Genomic DNA, 20,511 nt, shown 5'->3' on the forward strand with positions numbered 1-20,511 from the left:
GGCACCTGTAATCCCAGCTACTCAGGAGGCTGAGGCAGGAGAATCGCTTGAACCCAGGAGGCAGAGGTTGCAGTAAGTCGAGGTCGCGCCATTGCACTCCAGCCTGGGCAACAAGAGTGAAACTCCATCTTAAAAAAAAAAAAGTGGTTTTCTCCCTGATAGCCACATGACTATCACTCCCTCTCTCTTTTAGGCTCTGTTCAAATCACACCTTATAAGGATCTTCCATGACAACCATTTATAGTAATACCTTGCTTTACACTGCTTAATAATTTTTAACACAAACTGTATATTTGATCATTGTCTGCCTTTCCTGACTACAAATAATCTTCAAGAGATGAGGGATGTTATGTTATATTCACGGCTATGTTCATTTTGGCGCCTGGATATGTGACCAGAATATTTGTTAAATGAATCCTACCTGAAGAGAGATACTAACTATATCTTATCTGATTCAGATCCCATAATGACCTCACATAAACCCTTCTTCCAAGACATATGACATCCTGAATACTGCAGCACCACCTCTTTTTGGCTAACCCTGAAAAGTGCATATATGTGAAAGTCCAAAAAATGAAATTCCTGAGCTACATCTTTTCTAAGTTATCTCTATAAGATTCAACAAGCTCTCAGACATAGCAGATTGGGAGCCCTACAGACTGAGCAAAATAGCTGGGTTCAGTGGCATGCACCTGTGGTCCCAGCTACTCAGGAGTCTGAGGCAGGAGGATCACTTGATCCTAGGAGTTCAAGTCTAGCCTGGGCAACATAGTAAGACCCTGTCTCTAAAAAGGTTAAAATATTCACTGCTTCATGCAAATATTAGCTAATCTTGAGGTGGACTTTTTAGTTTGACCCTAGCACAGTGCCTGACATCTAATGGGCAACTCAGTAATTCTGAATGAATGAATACACAGAACCCAATAGTACCTAAGATTTCTCAAATGTTGGAAGACACTATTCATCATCACCAAAATCCTGGCTTCCCCAACCCATCTTGGCAAGCTGTCATGTAGTGGTAGTTGCTTTCAACAATGCTAAGGTTTAATCTGTCCTAGAAAGACTGGTTCAGGTAATCTCTACCTTGGCCAATTTCTCCAGGACGCAGGCGCCAATTGAGGTCATCATTCTGAGATTTGAGAGCTGTTAGGATTCTAAAAAGTATTTGAAAAAATGAGATACCACACCACCATAAAGGCAGAAATGGTTTGGCACAGGTAGATTACCAACAGGTGCAAACATGTCAGGAAGATATACAGGCTCAGCAGAGTGGCCCCAAGTTGCGTGAAATTCTACAGCTGTCTGCTTCATAAGGGAGGATGACTGTTAGGTCCCCATTCAGGTACATTAATTGTACTGATCACTATGTCTCAATCAAGACAACAAATAGAGAAATTTGTGTGTGGCATCAACTGCAAATCAAAGTTTCAAACTGTTTACCTTGTTGTGGACCTAGAGATACCATAATCGGTAACTGAAGTCCTCCCAACCCCCAGTCCAGTACTTGGGATGCTGGTGACCAGGCACTTGGCTTTGTCCACCTAATGCTGTATGAAGACTAATTTTATGGTTGTCTGGAGAGAAGTGGTGTTATATGCTCACTTCTGATAAATATAAGCCTTATACTCTCCTTTGATATTATTTGAAAGAAAATATATCAAAGCAGTAATAGTTTCAAAATATGCTTTTTCAAACTACATGTTCCTCTCTCTCATGTTGAGATTCTCTGAGAGAGCAGAAGACTGTTTATAACACTATTTGTTACTTCCATGCCCTCATTGGACTATTATCTCCTACTTCAAGTAAAATGTACTAAAACAAAATTTCAGATAATATAAATAGAAAATCATTTTAAAGTAGTATTTGTCATGTTTTTGGAAAAATACCTAAGCATTATTTTAAGTATTTATTACTATCACCTTCTAGGTATGATGGTCAAACTCTAGAATTCAGCTAGACATACAATAGTAAGAATATTTCTATTGTATTGATTATAAAATACATACTTGTGTATTAAAATATATACTGTCCAAAGAGTAAAAAGGCTTGCGTGCCAGCCATTCTGGTTGGTTATGGCACATTAGCTGCCCTGTGAGACCTCCTCCTTGATTACATCCCTCTACCCTCCTGTCCCTAGAAAACCATGCTGAATTTTATTAATGGTTTCTTATGTTGCTTTTCTAATATGTCTCTAATGTTAGAATCTCTAATATAAATGGAATACTGTGTGAATTCATCTGTGACTTGCTTATTCCAGTAAAGAAGCTTTTTTTTTTCTTTTCTTTTTTTTGAGAGTTTCGCTTTGTTGCCCAGGCTGCAGTGCAGTGGCATGACCTCGACTCACTGCAGCCTCTGCCTCAGCCTCCGGAGTAGCCACGATTACAGGGCGCCTGCCACCACATCCGGCTAATTTTTGTCATTTTAGTAGAGACGGGGTTTAATCATCTTGGCCAGGCTGGTCTTGAACTCCTGACTTCGTGATCCACCGCACCCGGCCAATGTTAAGATCTTTTTATGTTCATGTGTATAAATAGTTCTTACACTTTCAGATTCCACACTATTTTATTGTATGAATGTCCTACTATTTATTCTATTGGTGGATATTTGAGGTGTTTCCAGTTTTCTGCTATTACAATGGTGCTGCTATAAACATTCTTGTAAATGTCTTCTAGTATAAAGATATGAGTTTCTCCTGGGGATACATGCACATTTACTTTACCAAGTAATGTTACTAGATTCCAAAATCGTCGTATGAATTTATACCCCTTCCAGCAGTATTTTCCCTTGCACCACATACTAGCCAATAGATTACATTTTGAACATTTTTTTTGCCAATATTGTAGGTAAAAAATGGCACCTGTGATTTTAATATGCACTTTCCAGAATAAAATTAAATTTTATTTCATATATTTATAAACTTTCTTCTGTGAAATGTCAGTTCATGTCTGTCGTCCATTTTTAAAAAATTTTCTTTGGGGCAGATCTGTTTATTACTAACATGGTGCAGTGTAGTTTTAGCAAATTTAATTGTTTTAGTTTCTCAGTGACAATACAGATGGTCAAAAATAGGCAACAACATCTCTTTTCTAGTTCCTCTACCTGGCCACCATTTTAAAAACACAAATCCTTCATATATATAGATATATTTATATATTACTGTATGAAAACGCATTTTAAGACTTCACAGGTCATTTAAAGCTTCAGTTTATAGTCATTCATGTGAAAAATTTCTACATGGAATGTTCACTTAGAATTCCTCACTGGGATTCCAGTGTTCTATGTTAGAAATGCAGAAGTCCTTCAGTGCAATGCTAGACATTTTACCTTTGTCCATCATAACTTTCATTCAAGGGTTTCCTAACCTCACTTTTGTATCTTCATTTTTGTTTGCTTGACTAATTTCCTTTAGTATATTTTCAGGTAAGGTAGGTTGATATCTGTATAATCATATAGACGAAGATGACAAACAAGGTATCCTAACTCATGCATAGTTGTAGAATCAACATAGTGAAAAGAAACTGCAAGATCAGAACAGCAACCAGGATCCTCTAGAGGAGGGTAATAGTTGTAATTCCAGTGCCAAAAGGTTCTGGGTAGATAATCTTTAATTAAATGTTCCGGCACAAAGGGATGAAAAGTTTCTTTTCCAGTGATACCTCTGGAATCTCCTGCTTCTACATTTATAATTTCCATGCATCTCCCCGTGCTGTCTTCAACGGAGGAACTAAACGTACACTTGTCTTGTTTTAAATGCATCAACAAATCTCTTCAAGGCTTCTTTGCTTAGTACATATTCTGCACCTCCACTCAATGTAGTCCTGCTTTACATAGGGTTTTAATTTTCTCCCTAAGTAAATGGGTCCTTCATTCAGGGTCATATTTTGAAAGAAGCCATCTCAAATTGTCTAGTATGACATACGTGTCATCATCTGCTTTCAAACACCAATCGGCATCTTCTAAATAATGTTCATGAACATACTGAAAAGCTTTGTTTTCCAGTATAGCTGATCTCTGCCTTCTTTGGTTTTCAGTCTCACAGTAGGGAAGTCTTTATTTTCTTCTGAACTCATAACAACACTTTGTGACCATGCTAGGCCCACGTAACTTTGAGGCCTTTTTCTCTAGGTTTTAAGGCTTGTCAAAACCCAGCAAAGAATTTTAACTTTTTGACAGAGGTTTTCAGCGATGTCGGTGTTGGCTAGAATCTGCATGAAGTTCATTTGTCCTTCTAGATGATTGTGTCATTATTATCTGAATGCCTTGCATGAGGATCATTATGAAGCGTATTAGGCTGGGTGCCACCCTGTTCTCCCAACAAAATACTAAATAGCTGAGAACACTAAAAAAAAACAAAAAATCCTATTGCCGATCCACAGAAGGCGGCTAACAAATTCAGCTAGGATTTAGAGGCCATTTCCCGAAAGTCTATTTCTCACATCAGCCGCGGCTCCCTCTCGCTCCTCCTGGGGGGGCGGGAGGGGGGGCGGGGGGGAGCGGAAAGGAAGACGACTCGGGATCGGCGACCTTTGGTTCTCTGGGCAGCCGCAGAAGTGGCTCGTGGCCACGAGCCGAAACCGCCCGCTGCAGCCCAAATAATTCAGCAGCGGCGGCGGCGGTCCGAATTGACCATTTTTCTGTCGGGTTTCTATTGTTCTCATACAGTATGGTTTATTACTTATTCTTGATAAAAGTCCTTTGTCAATTATCTGTGTTCCAATATCTTCTCCCAGTCTGGGACTTTTCGTTTCACTCTTTTAATAATCAGTTCTTAATTTTATTCAAATTTATCAATTTTTCCCTTTATATTGTACTTTTATGACTTAAGAATTCTTCCAATCCAAGGTCATACAACTATTTCCTATATTTTATTCTTAGAGTCTGGTTTTGCCTCTTACATTAAGTCCACATTTAATCCACCTAAAACTGACATTTACATATGAGATTCCCATTCTATCATAAATCTAGTTTTTCATAATATGTGGTTTCTAGTCTCTGTATATTGTTCCATGGTCTATTCCTGCATCAAGTCTGTATTATCCTCCTTACAATACAGCTTAGTATCTGATAAGGCAAGTCTCACTCCATCTCCCTCTTGGTTATCATTTGCTTTTGAGCTTCCGTATAAAATTTAGAACCAGACAGGCATATTCAGTAACAAAAACAAACTTCTTAGGATATTATTCTGATTTGCATTGATGCTACAGATTCGGGAGGAGCTGTCACATTTAATGATACTGACTCCTCCTACCCAACAACAGAAATATTGATGTCAATAATGCCAGTCTGCAGAACACACTTTCAGGAGCAAACAGATGTCCGTTGATTTGGGTCTATCTTAATGTCTTTCAGTAAAGGTTTAAAACTTTCTACAAAGAGAACTTTGCACATCTCTTATTAAACACTAGTTACATTATATCTGGCTTCCAAATTGACTTTATATTAATCGATCTTGCTAAATTTTTAAGTCTATTAACGTATCTGTAGATTCACAATACATATATCACCTCATATCTTCAAATAATGACCTCTAAGAATCAGTTCTACTGTCATATTCTCTGGGTTGGCTTTTCTGACTCCTAACGTGGATCAATGCTCTGCTACTGAATCTTACAAGATACCTTACCTCACCTGTAAACGAGGAACCCCAATAGGACTGTTTTTAACACTTACATGAAACAACATATGGGAAAGTGACCAGCATATATTAGTCTCTTTAGTTCCTTTCTTCCAGACAGTCAATTGTTTTTTCTTTGTATGCTCAAGGTATTTTGCACATTGTAATCACTTTGAGTTACTCACTGAATGAAAATTAATTCATTTCCTGGCTCCTAAAAAAACAGAAGTAATATTCATTGGCTTTATATCTCCTTCCTGAATACCACACACAGACATTCAAATGCTATATATATATATAATATATATATACAGCCTATAATGTTTTGACCTAGGGCTAAAAACAAAAAGCAACATGACACAGCTAAATAAAATTAAGACCACTTTCTTACACCTACCACAAGAATTCTATTCAGAATGTTAAGATACTATAAATTTCCTCAAAAAAAAAAAAAAAAGTTAAATGTATTCTCAGGCCAGGTGCAGTGGCTCACGCCTGCAAACCCAGCCCTTTTGGGAGGCCGAGGAGGGTGGATCACTTGAGCCCAGGAATTTGAGACCAGCCTGGGCAACATGGCAAAATCTGCCTCTACAAAAAATACAAAAATCAGCTGGGTGTGGTGGTGCACACCTGTAGTCCCAGCTATGTGGGAGGCTTGAGCCCAGGAGATTGAGGCTACGATGAGCCATGATCATGCCACTCTACTCCAGCCTGGGTCACAGAGTGAGACCCTACAAAAAAATAAGTATTATCTAAGGATTCTCTAAGGTAACAACCTAAATGCACAATAACTTCTTTTTAAATGAGTCTCATTGTGCGCACTAAGTAAACTTAGAAACATTTTCAGTTTAAGAATGGAAATAAAAAGGGTTTGATTTGATTAGCTGACTCCACCATAATAGTCAAAATATTATTAGGTTAATTCTGGTTTGATAGATTAGAAAAGGATCTTTCAAATCTTTCTTGGTTCCTATATCGGATCTTCAGTTCCTGAGTCTGCCCTTTACTGGTTGTATTACTGAACTATTTCCTCAATTATTAAAATGGAATTACCAAATCATTATTTACTGATTCATTTTATATATATGCCTATCTCTAGATGGAAGCACACAACATTTAAAAATATTTCAGCCACTGTAACAATCAAGAAATAGTTAAAAATAAGATACCCAATTTCCACCACTAAAATAGATTTTTTTAAAGCACTAGTTATTGAAAAGAATGTGGAGAAATACACATTTTCACATACAGTGAGAGTAAAAGTAAATCGGGGCAATTTAATGTGTCAAAAAACTCAAATATTCATACTCTAAATCAAGCACTCCAAGAAATTCTTTATTGGAAAACAGGTATTTGCACTAAGATTTACCTATAAGGAAATTCATTGTAGCATCCTTTATAATACTCAAAAACCTAGTGAAATAACCCAAACACCCAGTGGCAAGAACTGGTTAAAATTATGTTACAAGTTGAAACAGCAGGTAGCCATTAAAAGTAGTTTAAAGGCACAATCTGTCAATCTTTAATGTGCATACAAATCACTGAGGATCTTGTTCAAATGTAGATTTTGATTTCACATGGTACATTCTGCACTTGTAACCAGTTCCCAGACGAGGTGATGCCAATGTGGCTACCCTGTAGACCATACTTTCAGGAGCAAACTTAGAGCATTTAAGAAAATGTCAATACTCTAAAAGCCCTCAGTTGGCCCCACATAACCTAACTACATTCTCTTTATAAAACTGACTCAGTCACACAAAATACATCATATCCAAGAACTCATGCTACTAGTAATGTTTAGAGCCAGCTGTGTTTATTTCTAAACAATGTCAATGTAATTTTGCCGTGATTTCATCACAATATCATGTAAACCAATGAAACACTGAGTGCAAAAGAGAATTGGTTTGATGAAAACTAAGTTTACTCTGGCTTTTCTTTTTGAGACAGGGTCTCACTTTTGCCCAACCTGGGGTACAGTGGGACAATCTTCACTTGTTGCAGCCTCGACGTACCAGGCTCAGGCGATCGATCCTGCCACATCAGTCTCCCGAGTAGCTGGGACCACAAGCCTGTGCCACCACACCCAGCTAATTTTTGTATTTCTGTAGAGATGGGGTTTCACCATGTTACCCAGGGTAGAACTCCTGAGCTCAAGCGATACACCTGCCTTGGCCTCCCAAAGTGCTGGGATTACAGACATGAGCCACTGTGCCTGGCAAGTACTTTTTGAAGTCTCAATAAAAATGAGCTGCTTTAAAAGCTGCCATTGACAATGAAATAACGACTTGTCCCCATTAGGATGACTACTATCAGATAAAAAGAAAAGCACAAGTATTGTTGAGGATGTACAGAACCTACAATCCTCATGCACTGCTGGTGAGAACGTAAAATGGTATAGTGGCTGTGGGAAAGTTTCACGATTCCCCAAAAAGTTAAACATAGAATTACCATTACCCAGCAATTTCACTCCTATATACCCAGAACTGAAAATAGGGACTTAAAAGATAGTTGTACACCTGTGTTCATAGTAGCATTATTCACAATATTTAAAAGGTAGAAACAAGCTGTCCACTGACAGATGAATAAACATGTGGCATATACGTACATAAAATGGGATGATATTCAGCCACATATTGACACATGCTACAACATGAATGAATCTTAAAAACTTAAGTAAAATAGCCGAGCCCGGCGGCTCACGCCTGTAATTCCAGCACTTTGGGAGGCCGAGGCAGGCGGATCACGAGGTCAGGAATTTGAGATCACCCTGGCTAACACGGTGAAACCCCGTCTCTACTACAAATACAAAAAATTAGCTGGGGGTGGTGGCAGGCACCTGTAGTCCCAGCTACTCCAGAGGCTGTGGCAGGAGAATGGCGTGAACCCGGGAAGCGGAGCTTGCAGTGAGCTGAGACTGCACCACTGCACTCCAGTTCTGGGCAACAGAGCGAGACTCCGTCTCAAAAAACCAACAGAGTGAGACTCCGTCTCAAAAAACCACAACACAAATATTGTATGATTCTATTTATATGATGTACCTGGAACAGGCAAACTCAGAGACAGATGTACAATAGAGATGACTGGGGGCTGGGGCTAGGGTAGGCATAGGGAGTTACTGTTTAATGGGTAGAGTTTGGGATGATGGAAGTTCTGGAAATGGATAGTGGTGATGGTTGCAAAACACTGTGAATGTATTTAATGTCACTGAATTGTATGCTTAAAAATGGTTAGAATGCCAACTTCTATATGTTTTACAATTTTAAACATGCTGACACAGCTCTTAAAATAGTTGCTAACAAGACAGTGAGGCAGAACTACAAATTAAGATCAGTCATTCAAATACTAACATTTGCTTGCCCCACGCCGATGTAGACACTTGGGATTTAAGATACTACAATAAGATCCTTGCTTTCATGGGACTTTATATTTGAATGAATAAGCAAAATATATAGTTAGGTCGTAAATGCTTCTGAAGAGTAAAGAATAAAACAGAGTCAAGGGAGGTAGCAGTTTCCATTCAATAGAATGGTAAAAACAAACCTCACTGAGATTCTTCTCAGGCAGCTATCTCCAGCATTCCAGTCAGGGGAAATGGCCCACACAAAGGCTCAGACGCAAGATGATACCTAGCCTGTTTGAAAAACAAAGGCCAGAGTGGCTAGAATGGAGTGAGCATGGGGAAAGGTACTGGCAGATCTGGTCAGAGGTAAGAGGAGCCAAATTGGTGCGGCAGCTCATGCCAGTAATCCCAGCACTTTGGGGGGCTGAAGCAGGAGGAGCCTGAGTTCAGGAGTTTTGAGTCCAGCCTTGGCAAGATGGCAAAAAGCCCATCTCTACAAAACAGACAAAAATTAGCAAGGCATGGTGGTGCGCACCTCCAGCTACTCAGGAGGCTGGGGTGGGAGAATTGCTTGTGATAAGATGGAGGTTGCAGTGAGCCTGAGATCATGCTACTACACTTCAATCAAGGTGAGAGACTCTATCTCAAAAAAAAAAAAAAAAAAGGTGGGGGGGGAGCAAATCATCAACTTCTGTCAGGAATGCAGCTTTACTCTGAAATGAAGAGCAGGCTGGGTAAGATGGCTGAAACCTGTAATCCTAGTGCTTGAGAGGTTGAGGTGTGAGGATCGTTTGAACCCAGGAGTTCAAGGTTGCTGTGAGCTACGGTCACACCGTTGCACTCCAACCTGGGTGACAGAGATCTTGTCTCTTAAATAAATGGCGAGCCACTGCAGGATTTTTAAGAAACAATATAGATTGAAAGCTATACTGACAACAGACTGTGCAGAGGCAAAGACAGAGAGCAACCCCAGCATTAGTAAGAGGTCCCAGGTATCTTCTGGTGGTACAGACAAAGTATTTCCCTGTAGATGTAGGGTGTGAGGAGTCAAGAGTGATGTTTTGGGTTTACACAAATGAAATGATAGTATTTATATTTGCTGTTGGGTAAGACCGTGGGTTGAGCAGGTAGGTGGTAGGGGAGAAGAGGGGCTGAAATATTAGCCCATCTGAATTGGAAATATAAATTTGGAAACTGACAGCATATAAATCCTACAGCCATGAGACTGGATAAGAAAACCAAGTGTAGAGACAAGTCCCCTGGAAGTGCCCTCAAAATTAAAAGGTTAGGGGAAACAGCAAAGGAAACTAAAAAGAATATAAATTTGACTCCCTGCTTTTAACCTTTTCTATTAACCAATCAAATAACTAGTCTTGGCCAAATCTAATAATTAGAGGGCACATTCTGTCCACGTGTGTAAGCGGAAGAAACAACTGTTAGAAGATAAATTACTCTAGATAACTTACTGCCCAGGTACGCATAATAGAGATAAGAGAAGTTGGGCCATTCGTCTTTCAGTGTTCATTCATAGATGTAGTAAGTCAAGGAAAACATAAAATGGACTGCTATAGAAGTTTATAGGTAGGCAGTCTCTCACTGTGCACAGACATACATAGAATGTGTTTACAATGTGAAATATAAAAGGCTCAAGTTTACATACTTGGAGTAGAATGGGCTGCCAGTATCCTTGGATCAATTTCTGAGTTGTATAAAAATGACTTCATCAGAAAAGTGTTTACAATAGATAATCTAAGATACACCATTGTGAAAAGGCAGCCATCACTAAAATCCTTTAATAACTTATTAGCTCCAGTTTTCACATTCTGCAAATCACTTTTGACTGTATTCTTAGGTTAGATGCCTAGGAAGATTCTTGCATTTTGTGTTAAGCTAATTTCCCCTCACTTGAGGAAAGTTGAAGAGGTCATGATGTAAAAACGATTAATCTATTTCAGGGGGAATAAAGAGCTAAAGTGGTACACAGGGCTGGTTCCTATACTGTACTGGGGAGGGGTCCAATTTCTAGATCAGTGCCAACATTTCCCACACGTTATACCCACCTACCTCATATCTAATATGACAGCCATAGTAATTGTGTAGGTAGAACCTGTAGAAGTATTTACTGGAGACTACAAGATACCACACTAAAATGCTATGGCCTATCTTACACAAAAGTATCTAACACTGTATCTTGTAGAGTAGGTACTCAACATTTGTGCAAATGAACATTTTAAAGTCATGTGTTCCTAAATGGTTAGTTTGGGTATCAGTAAAGCTTAAAATCTTATGGTGGTGGCGGCTTAGTATCATGACGTTCAGTAAATAACTGAAAATCATTCTAACTTCTACTCACTATCTGCTAGTCATAACCTTCAGAGCCCACCGCCTCCCTTTTAAGACTAGAACACTGGCCAGGTGTGGTGACTCACGCCTATAATCCCAACACTGTAGGAGGCCAAGGCAGGAAGATAGCTTGAGATAGTTTGAGACCACCGTGGGCAACAGGGCAAAACCCCATGCCTACCAAAACTATAAAAAAAAAGCCAGGCATGGTGGCATGCACCTGTGATCCCAGCTACTCAGGAGGCAGAGGTAGGAGGACTGCTGGAGTGTGGGGAAGGCTGCAGTGGGCCATGATCACACCACTGCGCTGCAGCCTGAGTGACAGCAAGATCTTGTCTCAAAAAAAGAAAAACAAAAAAAGAATACTGTCTTATAGGATAATTAAGAAACTAATGAAGCAATAGGTACAAAAACAATTTTTTAAAAACATTGATGGGTGACCAGGCACAGTGGCTCACGCCTGTAATCCCAGCACTTTGGGAGGTGAAGGCAGACGGATCACTTGAGCCCAGGAATTCAAGACCAGCTTGGCCAACATGATGAAAAGCCATCTCTACTAAAACTACAAAAAAAATTGGCCAGGTGTGATGGCTCACACCTATAGTCTCAGCTGCTCGGGATGCTGAGGCTTGAGAATCACTTGAACCTGGGAGGCAGAGGTTGCAGTGAGCCAAGATCACGCCACTGCATTCCAGCTTGGGTGAGAGAGCAAGACTGTCTCAAAAAACAGTGTTAATGGCAATCCCTTAAAAACAACAGGACAGCATCAGTGATTGTGTTCTTCAGCTGGATTGACAACCGTTAAACTGAAAACTGAGGAAGAAAGTTACTGCTGTCTCCGTCCCATAGCTTGATCCATCTACCCTCTCCCAGGGGATGAATGTGTTACTAGGTGGATTGCCACCATAAAAATGGGCGCTGAATCTTAGATAGCAAATCCTGACAATCTCACAGATCAACACCGTTACTTCTAAACTAAGCCATGCCCACACCACAATGCCCTCAATTTCTATTTCAAAGAAAACATAAGTCACTAAATATGACATCTTAAAATTTCTACCACGCACCTACAGCCCACAAACTTCTATTTTTATCTACCCTTATCTTCTCTCCTGACAGGAAGGGGTGTTTCTCTTTTATCTGTTCTTTTACCAATTTAATCTGCAGCCAGGAAGCTTTTTGAAATGCTGATTGTGACACTTCACACAATTCAGTGATTCCACATGACTCTTAGGACAATCTTTAATATGACCTACAAGCTCTGGAGAGCCTAGCCTTGCCAACTGCTTGAGCTCCACACATAAGGCTATGTTCCTCACTCCCTGCTTCAGTCAAACTGGCATTCTTTCAGTTCCTACTAGAATGCTCCTCTTGCCAAAAGCCCTTTTTGCAAGTCTGTGCCTAAAAGGTACTTCCCTTTCCCATTCACGAAGTAAAGTCATTTTTATCCCTACAGATCTCAGTATTAAAGCAGTAAATTTTTAAAAAGTTTTTCTATAAAATGAATATAGATTTTTGACAGGTAAAGTATATATCATTTATCCGAAACTGACAATAGCTTATCAGAACTGATGTACCATAAGAAAATCCAAGAACTGTTAATGAACTATGAACGACCAAGAACAGCATTGGAAATCACTTCTAATAATTATTGTTTCATGGTAATGGCTCTGAAACAAAACTAGGAAGACTGGGAAAAATCTGTCCACAAATCTTTTGTAAAAAAAGCTTCTCTCTTTCACCAAATCAGGTCTTGAACTGAGTCTTACGTAGTGTGGCATCTGGCCAAAAAATATTCCTAATGATCTTCTCTTAAAGTTAAATGCTCTCACAGGGCAGGGACGGAGAGTCTCAACTAATTCAATACAAATGGGGATTGATCAGTGGAAAGATGTAACAAACAGTAATACGAAATTTAACAAAAACCTGAACCATAATTTTAGTGGAGGCATGGAAAGGGGTCCCAGTGATGGTAGTATTATTTCTCATGTTCATATTCACTTGTTTATATTACCTTTAACATACTACTCTGAAGCTTGCAGGGTGAAATCTGAGACCTGATATTAACACCTGAAACAGAAATATCTATTGAAATCACAAGTCTGTTACTGTTTCAAAAGTACCCCATGTTTCCAAGCTAACTAGTAAAATATTTTTGCTGCAAACATTTTTACTTGATTAAAGTCTAGTGAGGTTAATGATCCTCTAAAACTAGACAAATGCTTTCTGAATCTTTGATTTAAAAACAATATAACAGCCTGGAAATCTGTCAGGCCTCTTAATCCTAATTTTAGCCCAATTATCAGTTGCTTTAAAGAGCAACAAAATGTCAATACACAAGAAAACAACCACTATCTAGGGGGCTGACTTAAAGACAAAATATAGACAACAGTCCAATTTCTGTTATACTGCATACTGCCAATAAATATTAACTATTTAAACCATACACAATGGTTACCAAACCACAAATCAAACAAAAAGGACAAACTGCAAAGTCTTATCAAAAGTTGATTTTATTTTCAATACAAGATAACACCATGCTTGTTACCAGTGCAGTTTAAGGCCGACAATGGCCATATATCAAACTGCCGAACAGTCACCTAAATGCTAAAGAAAGGAAAGACAAAGTAAACATTAAACACAAAATTGCAATTACAAACATTTTAATAAAATGGAATGAGCTTTTTAATAGAAGCTAATATGAAGTCTAATTCTCATGGACAGCAAAAAAAAAAAAAAAAAAAGTCTATTTGATCAATTATCACCTTACCTTTTTGCACAGAAATCTTATTGTGAAGTCACCATAGAGTCAATAGCTAAAATTTTAAGACTTTCTTTGGCCTTCTGATATTAAACAAATTATTTACAAACTGTGATCAGTAATTCACGGATATTGGTAATATGATACAATTTTGTTAAGGGCTTTCCATTAAAAATTGTAAAACAACTTTGTAAGGCTGTACAGGGCTGTAAACTACTTTGCTAATATACCATGGGATGCAGAGGAAGGAATAATAGACCTTTTTTTTAAGGCTAAAGTTATCAATATTATAGATGCATTCCTTAAAATACATTATGATTTATACCCAAAGGATCCTTTCCCATTAAATACCACCTGAGTACAATTTTCAAAGTAAAAAAATAAACATGAATTCACCATAGTATTTTAAAATAATTTAAATTACAGAATGTTGAGAAGTGTTACGCAGTAACAGTGCGACAAAAAGAACACACTTTCAAAATAAAATGTTTTTGCTAAATGCAGAAGGGTCTGTCCAATTATGAAATTACTGTAAAACATTTACACCCATGGCAGAATTTTAGGATACTCCCACATGAATAAAAATCTTGGTAGTATTTACTATGCACAGTTACCACTTCAAGGTGTGTGTGACTTCAATTAAATTCAACCTAATATTTAAGACTCCCATTACAATGTTAACTAACATAGCAGGAAGTCTTTAAAGACATTAAAATGTATATAATCAAGTATACGTCCCATACAAAAACCATAGTAGCTGCATACTCAGTGAATGCCAACCACCTGAAATTCTAAAAAAAGAACATTGGTTAAGACAAACCTAAATCAATCTGAACAGTGTTGCCTGAATATTTAGAATATTCACAAAAATTCCTATTGCTTCTTTCTAATGCCAAGAAAGAAGAGTATAAGAACTTTCTCCCAGAAGCCTAGACATTTCAATACATTTTCTATTTCAACTTACAATGAAACTTTAATACTGAATCTTGATTTCTCTAAATCAAAAATCTCACATTACGAACACAAGGAATGCCATATTTAAGGCCACATCTTAATAAATTTATAATTTTTGGTTGAATATTTATTGAAAAAAATTAGTCTAAGGCTTCTAAGAGTCAAGTTGCTTAAAAAAAAAAATAAATACGCCAGTGTTTAAACTGAAGGTTAAGGTTAAAAAAAAAAGTGCGCGCGCGCACACACACACACACAGTAAGAACAGAAAAATAGAATGCTTTGCTACAAAAATCCCACTTAATATATTTTAGCACAAAAATGTCTACTATACACAGTGGATAAGCGTGCATTTACGTACATACAACTAGGGGAAACATTTACAGAGGGCTATGGGATGCAAATGAACTTAATGAGTAAAATTTAAAAACCGGTTATCTGTAAAATAGCGAGAATCTCAATACTGTATTCTCAGTCAAGAATTAGAACATAAACTTCCTCTTAAGCTGAAGCTTAAAACACAAAATTGGAGCCATTGTAGAAAATACAGAAAATGCAATGATCATTCAGGTATGAAAACCAAAATGTCGAGAGCACTCCAACAGAAAAGTCTTGTAATGCATCTCATTGTATAAAACAGTATGTATTCAGATTGGCACAGTTAAATACATAAGGGAAAGAGAAAGTCTTTACCCTTTCAACAATTTTCCTTCACTATAAAATATTATACAACATTCATTAAAACCTCCATGTTTATTTTAATAACTGACCTGAACTAGTAAAAAATAAAGCAATATTCTCCACAGGAGAATTAAATGAAAATAGTATCTTAAGCTACAAGTTATCTGTATATTCCAAATTGTCATTAACTGCTTAAGAACATTCTAGGAAAAAGGACCATTAAACGGGCTAAACTATGATCAAAAGCCACCGCAACTTACTCCAAATCTTATGAAAATTGACAAAATAAAATACACATCTGCAAATTTACACTGGAATATGCTTTCCACAACATAGTTCCTTTAACCAAAACTTTCAATCCAAAGTGCTGTCTGAGAAGCAGTACCATTCAGATACCGTATCACTCATCTGTTTAACTTTACTACTGGCTGAAAGGAATGTGACTGTATAGCATTAATAAATGCTATGTTTTAAAATTCAACTCGTTTTCATATCCACTACAGTTATTAACTAAGGAAAAAATGAAAAGGTCTCTGAGACACTGTTTTTGGTGTCTATGCAAGGATTTATCTCTTTGGATTGTTTTTACACATTAAAAAACGGAAGAGTTTTCAAATAACATCAACCCATAAACAACTGAAGGGGGTATGAAGAATGAAACAAGGCTTGCAATTTTCACCTTTACTGCTGTACATTCATGTGTTATCAGGTAGAGAAGGACTTTGCAAAATTACTTGGTCAAACCAAGAAGTTATTTCCTTCTGACAACACTTAAAATAACAGATTAGCAGCAAACAAACCTAGTACCACTCACACTGTCTGCAACAAAAGTCACGTAATGAGATCAGCCAAGCAGGGAGAAGAGTGATATAGAAGGAGCAATTAAAAGGTTCCACTGATAAAAAACGAAAAGGTAAATAAAGGATTTAATTAGTATAAAATTTCCAGTTTCAAGTGCAGTTAGATTTTTGTGATTACATTTTCAAATTGTTCAAAGAAAATTTTATTTTCATGGACATTTTACTTACCTTTTAACCTTACTATTAACTAATTTCTCTTGTAATATTTACATGTCCATACTTCTTCGCATTAGGGTATTGTAGTCAAAATATTAAAAAGCCAAGAAATGACAAAAACAATATACAGAAAACAGGAAAGTTTTGATACAACTGTAAAATAATGTTAAAAAAGCAGCTGCATTTTCAACAAAACACTTAAAAAATCATTTCTGAAAGCGAACAGTTCTGATAAATATCAATGATCCCATGCAGATACTTCAAACACAAAATATTTTAAAATAAAACTGGCAGTGATATGGGTAATTTAAAACAGCTAATTTTGTCAGAAGCGGTTTGGTAGCAGACAAGATGAAAGGAAGAACAGCAGTGGAAATTTCTGGAGGGTTTCTACAGTTGCACATAACATAGTATCTAGGGTATTTTAACACTTTAAGCATTGTCCTAGAATTTGGGTATACTTTAACAACCAATGTGTATCAACAGAAGATCTCTCAAAGATAATCAGATCTTAAAAATATATTAACGTGCTCAAGAATTTTAACTCAAATTTCTGAAGTAGTGATTTCAAATTACATTCCCATAAAAACACCTAATCAAGTTGACACCCTGCCTCTGCCAATTTTGCAATCAAGAACACATGCTAGCCAGGTGCTTTTAAAGTGGGCCTGTATGTAAGGCAGGTTTGAGAAAAATCTTTGATTAAGTAACTATAGCATGAATCAATACACTGCATGAATGCACATAGTATTCCTTAAACTATGCAGACACGGTTTATCTGTAATTTCCCATTACAAATACTGGGGAATACAACCGAATGTTAATGAACATCACATCCTTCAAAAATTTATACCAATTGGAAAATAAAACTAAGGTTCTCTTTACTCACATTTAATCTTAGCTGCAGGGCTGTATTTACACTGCTTATGGCTTAAGAAATAAACCATAAGATCAATAAAAACAGCAAGTAATTGCAGCATCAAATCAGAATTGTCAAAATTTCTTCAATGTTAGCAGTTCACAATTAAGTGTTTCAGTACATCTGTGTTGTAATTAACCTGCATTACACATCAAATATGTACGGGTTTTTACTTATGTATTAAAACCTCTGCTTTTTTGACCCCTTACACATTGACTGGATTGCTATGTCCGTCAAATTTCAATTTTTACAAGTTTACATACCATTAAGCAAAGTCACAAGCTAACTAGGTAAAAACAGCTAGAAAAGCAGAATATAGAAATATTAAATATCCATGTAATCGCCTATTCTAATATCAAAATCAAGGGCAAAAGACACTTAATTACTATGTTTAATTCGCTGAACGCAAGATTAGATTGATGCATATCCAAAAACGCTATTGCAATGCTTTAAAGGACAGTAAAAACGTTGTCATAGTAACATTATCTTTAGATATTGCTGAACACAAGACTTTCCCTGAGGTGTAAACATCAAATAACTTGAACAGCTTTACACATCAGCCCCATTAAACAGTTTATTACAACACTACATCTATTGTAATCAAAGTGATGCTGTTTACAGACATTATCATATAAACATTTTTAACAAGAACAAACTACTACAAAAACAAGCATTTACTTGACTTTTTTTTCCAATTGCTTGCACATTATAATGGCCAAATGTATATAACCAGTAATAAAGTTGCAAAAGCTATAACTTTTTAAATCACACAGGTTTCCTTCAAATAAAACAGTTAAGCAACATAAAAAATAAAAGTAGAGCTACTGGTTACCATTTATGCAGATTTGCTTTATTCAGATCTATTCCTGTTCATTTTATCCATGAATCCTTACAGGTTCAGTTCAATCACAAGAAGCAAACTGCTGGACAAGCGTCATTTTCCCCCATGAAGACTGTTTTGTCTTGGAAGGTGATCCTCTTCCTTCAGCTGTAATGTGTCAAAATTTGTGATGTAGATTTTGCTATTCCCCAAAATACACAGAAAAACGCTGGCTTAACTATACATACACAAGTCGTGCATCTACTTCACTGTTACGTATTCTAACACAAAGTAAGAATTAACGGAAACAGTAGCTGCCTTTGTGGTGGTGAAATGTTCCAATTTACCTGATGATTAAACTGAGACATTCTGATTTCATTCTTCTTAGATATTATTGCCTTATAAATTTAATGACTGAAGCAGTAATGAAAACATAGCAGCTACTGTTTCTGTGATGATGGAAACATTCATAAGGCATTTTCTAAAATATGCAAGCTACAAAAATAAATGGAAAATGCTTGGATGATTTTAATGTAAATATTTTTCATTCACCCACATTATCAAGTCTATAAACTCATTTAACAATTAAATGCTGAACTAAATATAAAATTCAAAATTATTTTACAAATTAATGTATTTAACAGCATACAGGAACGTCTGCAAGTATTATAAATCAAATGGTGTTCCATGTTACAAAATTTATAAATAAGATTTATAAATAGAGTATGGACATTTAAATTAATGACATCCACGTACAAATCTTTAGACATAATACAAATTTAAAACATTTACTTTACTTTTACTCTATTCCACCTATATAGAAATACCTAATGTAGTATAAACTAACCAAAACAAGCTAAATGTGAATCTACAATGATAAAGTTCATTTAAAACTCACATAAAATTAAAAAAATAAAGTTGATAAATTAAAATTTCAAGAATACATATATATGCAAACTTCAGGTAGAGGTTCACAAGAAACATTCAATTAACTTGGATATAAGTAACCATTGAAACATTAGGTAATTAAAGTATAAATGACAAGAAACCACTTCAATAATAAAGTGATTTAAGAGTCAAGAGGGCAGAAGGTTTTTCAAAAAAACTTTTTTCAATTTGAATATGTTCATAGGGCACAGTTTAGTGATGTTTTGCCATAAAAATAACTGAAAAATACTTTCTGCTCTACAATTAAAAGTTATTTCTGCCACTGCTATAAATTTTTTTTATGTCCTTTCCTCCCCAACTAGGTTGTAAGTATCTTAAGAACATCAGTACATAGATGCATTCACACTGCCTAGCAGTAATAACTTAAAATTTTAAAACTGCAAAAGAAAAAAAATAGATGGTACAATCCAGGACTTCCTATTTTATATATAATAGTTTCTATATACCCATATTTTTCAGATAACTTCAGCCATTGCTATTGTTATCTTTTATTGCATCTTCATCTTATATTGATGAAGCTATTTAGCAAAATTATTTGGTGGGAAAAAAATCTAAAATGGTAGCTTTCAAATGTTTTATTTTTATTATGTGCAATATGCTTTTAAAAAACTGGTTTATGTATTAAAGAAAGACAAGGCATATGTTCTAATCTTAAATAATAATTACTGGGAAATTAATAAATTTAACTGCAAAAGAATGCTATCTCCCTAAATTTTCTGTTGTGCTGGAAGGGATAAAAAGAGATCAGGTCATTAAGAGTGAAAAACTAAAGTCATAGCAAAACAAAAATATTCCATTCTTCCATAAAACGTATCACATACACTGCATCTTTGTATCATTATCACTCCAGTGGAGAATTAATATTATTTTTATATAGAGAATCCTGTTTGTAAAATTGCAACACATCTTTTTCCAAGACTAATGCACTCATTTGTTTGATACTTTATAGATAGATCTTTTCTATTAATAAATTAATTTTCACCACACAGACATAAAATATGGGGGATAGTCTAGCCGTTTTTATTTCTATTTCTAAACACCTTACATTTAGGCACTTGGAAATACAAATTTTACAGTCTTAAACGGAAGTGACTTTGAAGGCAATACAACCCATTTCC

The 20,511-nt window shown here is 36.4% G+C and overlaps 1 protein-coding gene and 1 pseudogene across 4 annotated transcripts in view; both read right to left on the reverse strand.

The window, feature by feature from the left end:
• Positions 1–3,346: 3,346 nt before the first annotated feature.
• On the reverse strand, positions 3,347–6,017 carry LOC117091027 (annotated as a pseudogene).
• A 7,777-nt stretch (positions 6,018–13,794) lies between these two features.
• The window catches only part of CPSF6 (cleavage and polyadenylation specific factor 6), a 34,642-nt gene continuing 27,925 nt past the window's right edge, over positions 13,795–20,511 (reverse strand). For 3 of the 4 annotated variants that reach the window (XM_033221318.1, XM_033221317.1, XM_033221316.1), the window contains one exon: positions 13,795–18,613. The gene's annotated coding sequence lies outside the window, so the exon portion shown is untranslated. The remainder of the gene's footprint in view (positions 18,614–20,511) is intronic. The other variant, XM_033221319.1, reaches the window with a different exon arrangement.

This window comes from Trachypithecus francoisi, unplaced genomic scaffold (genome assembly GCF_009764315.1).
Source record: "Trachypithecus francoisi isolate TF-2019V2 unplaced genomic scaffold, Tfra_2.0 Lachesis_group11, whole genome shotgun sequence".
NCBI classification, from domain to species: domain Eukaryota; kingdom Metazoa; phylum Chordata; class Mammalia; order Primates; family Cercopithecidae; genus Trachypithecus; species Trachypithecus francoisi.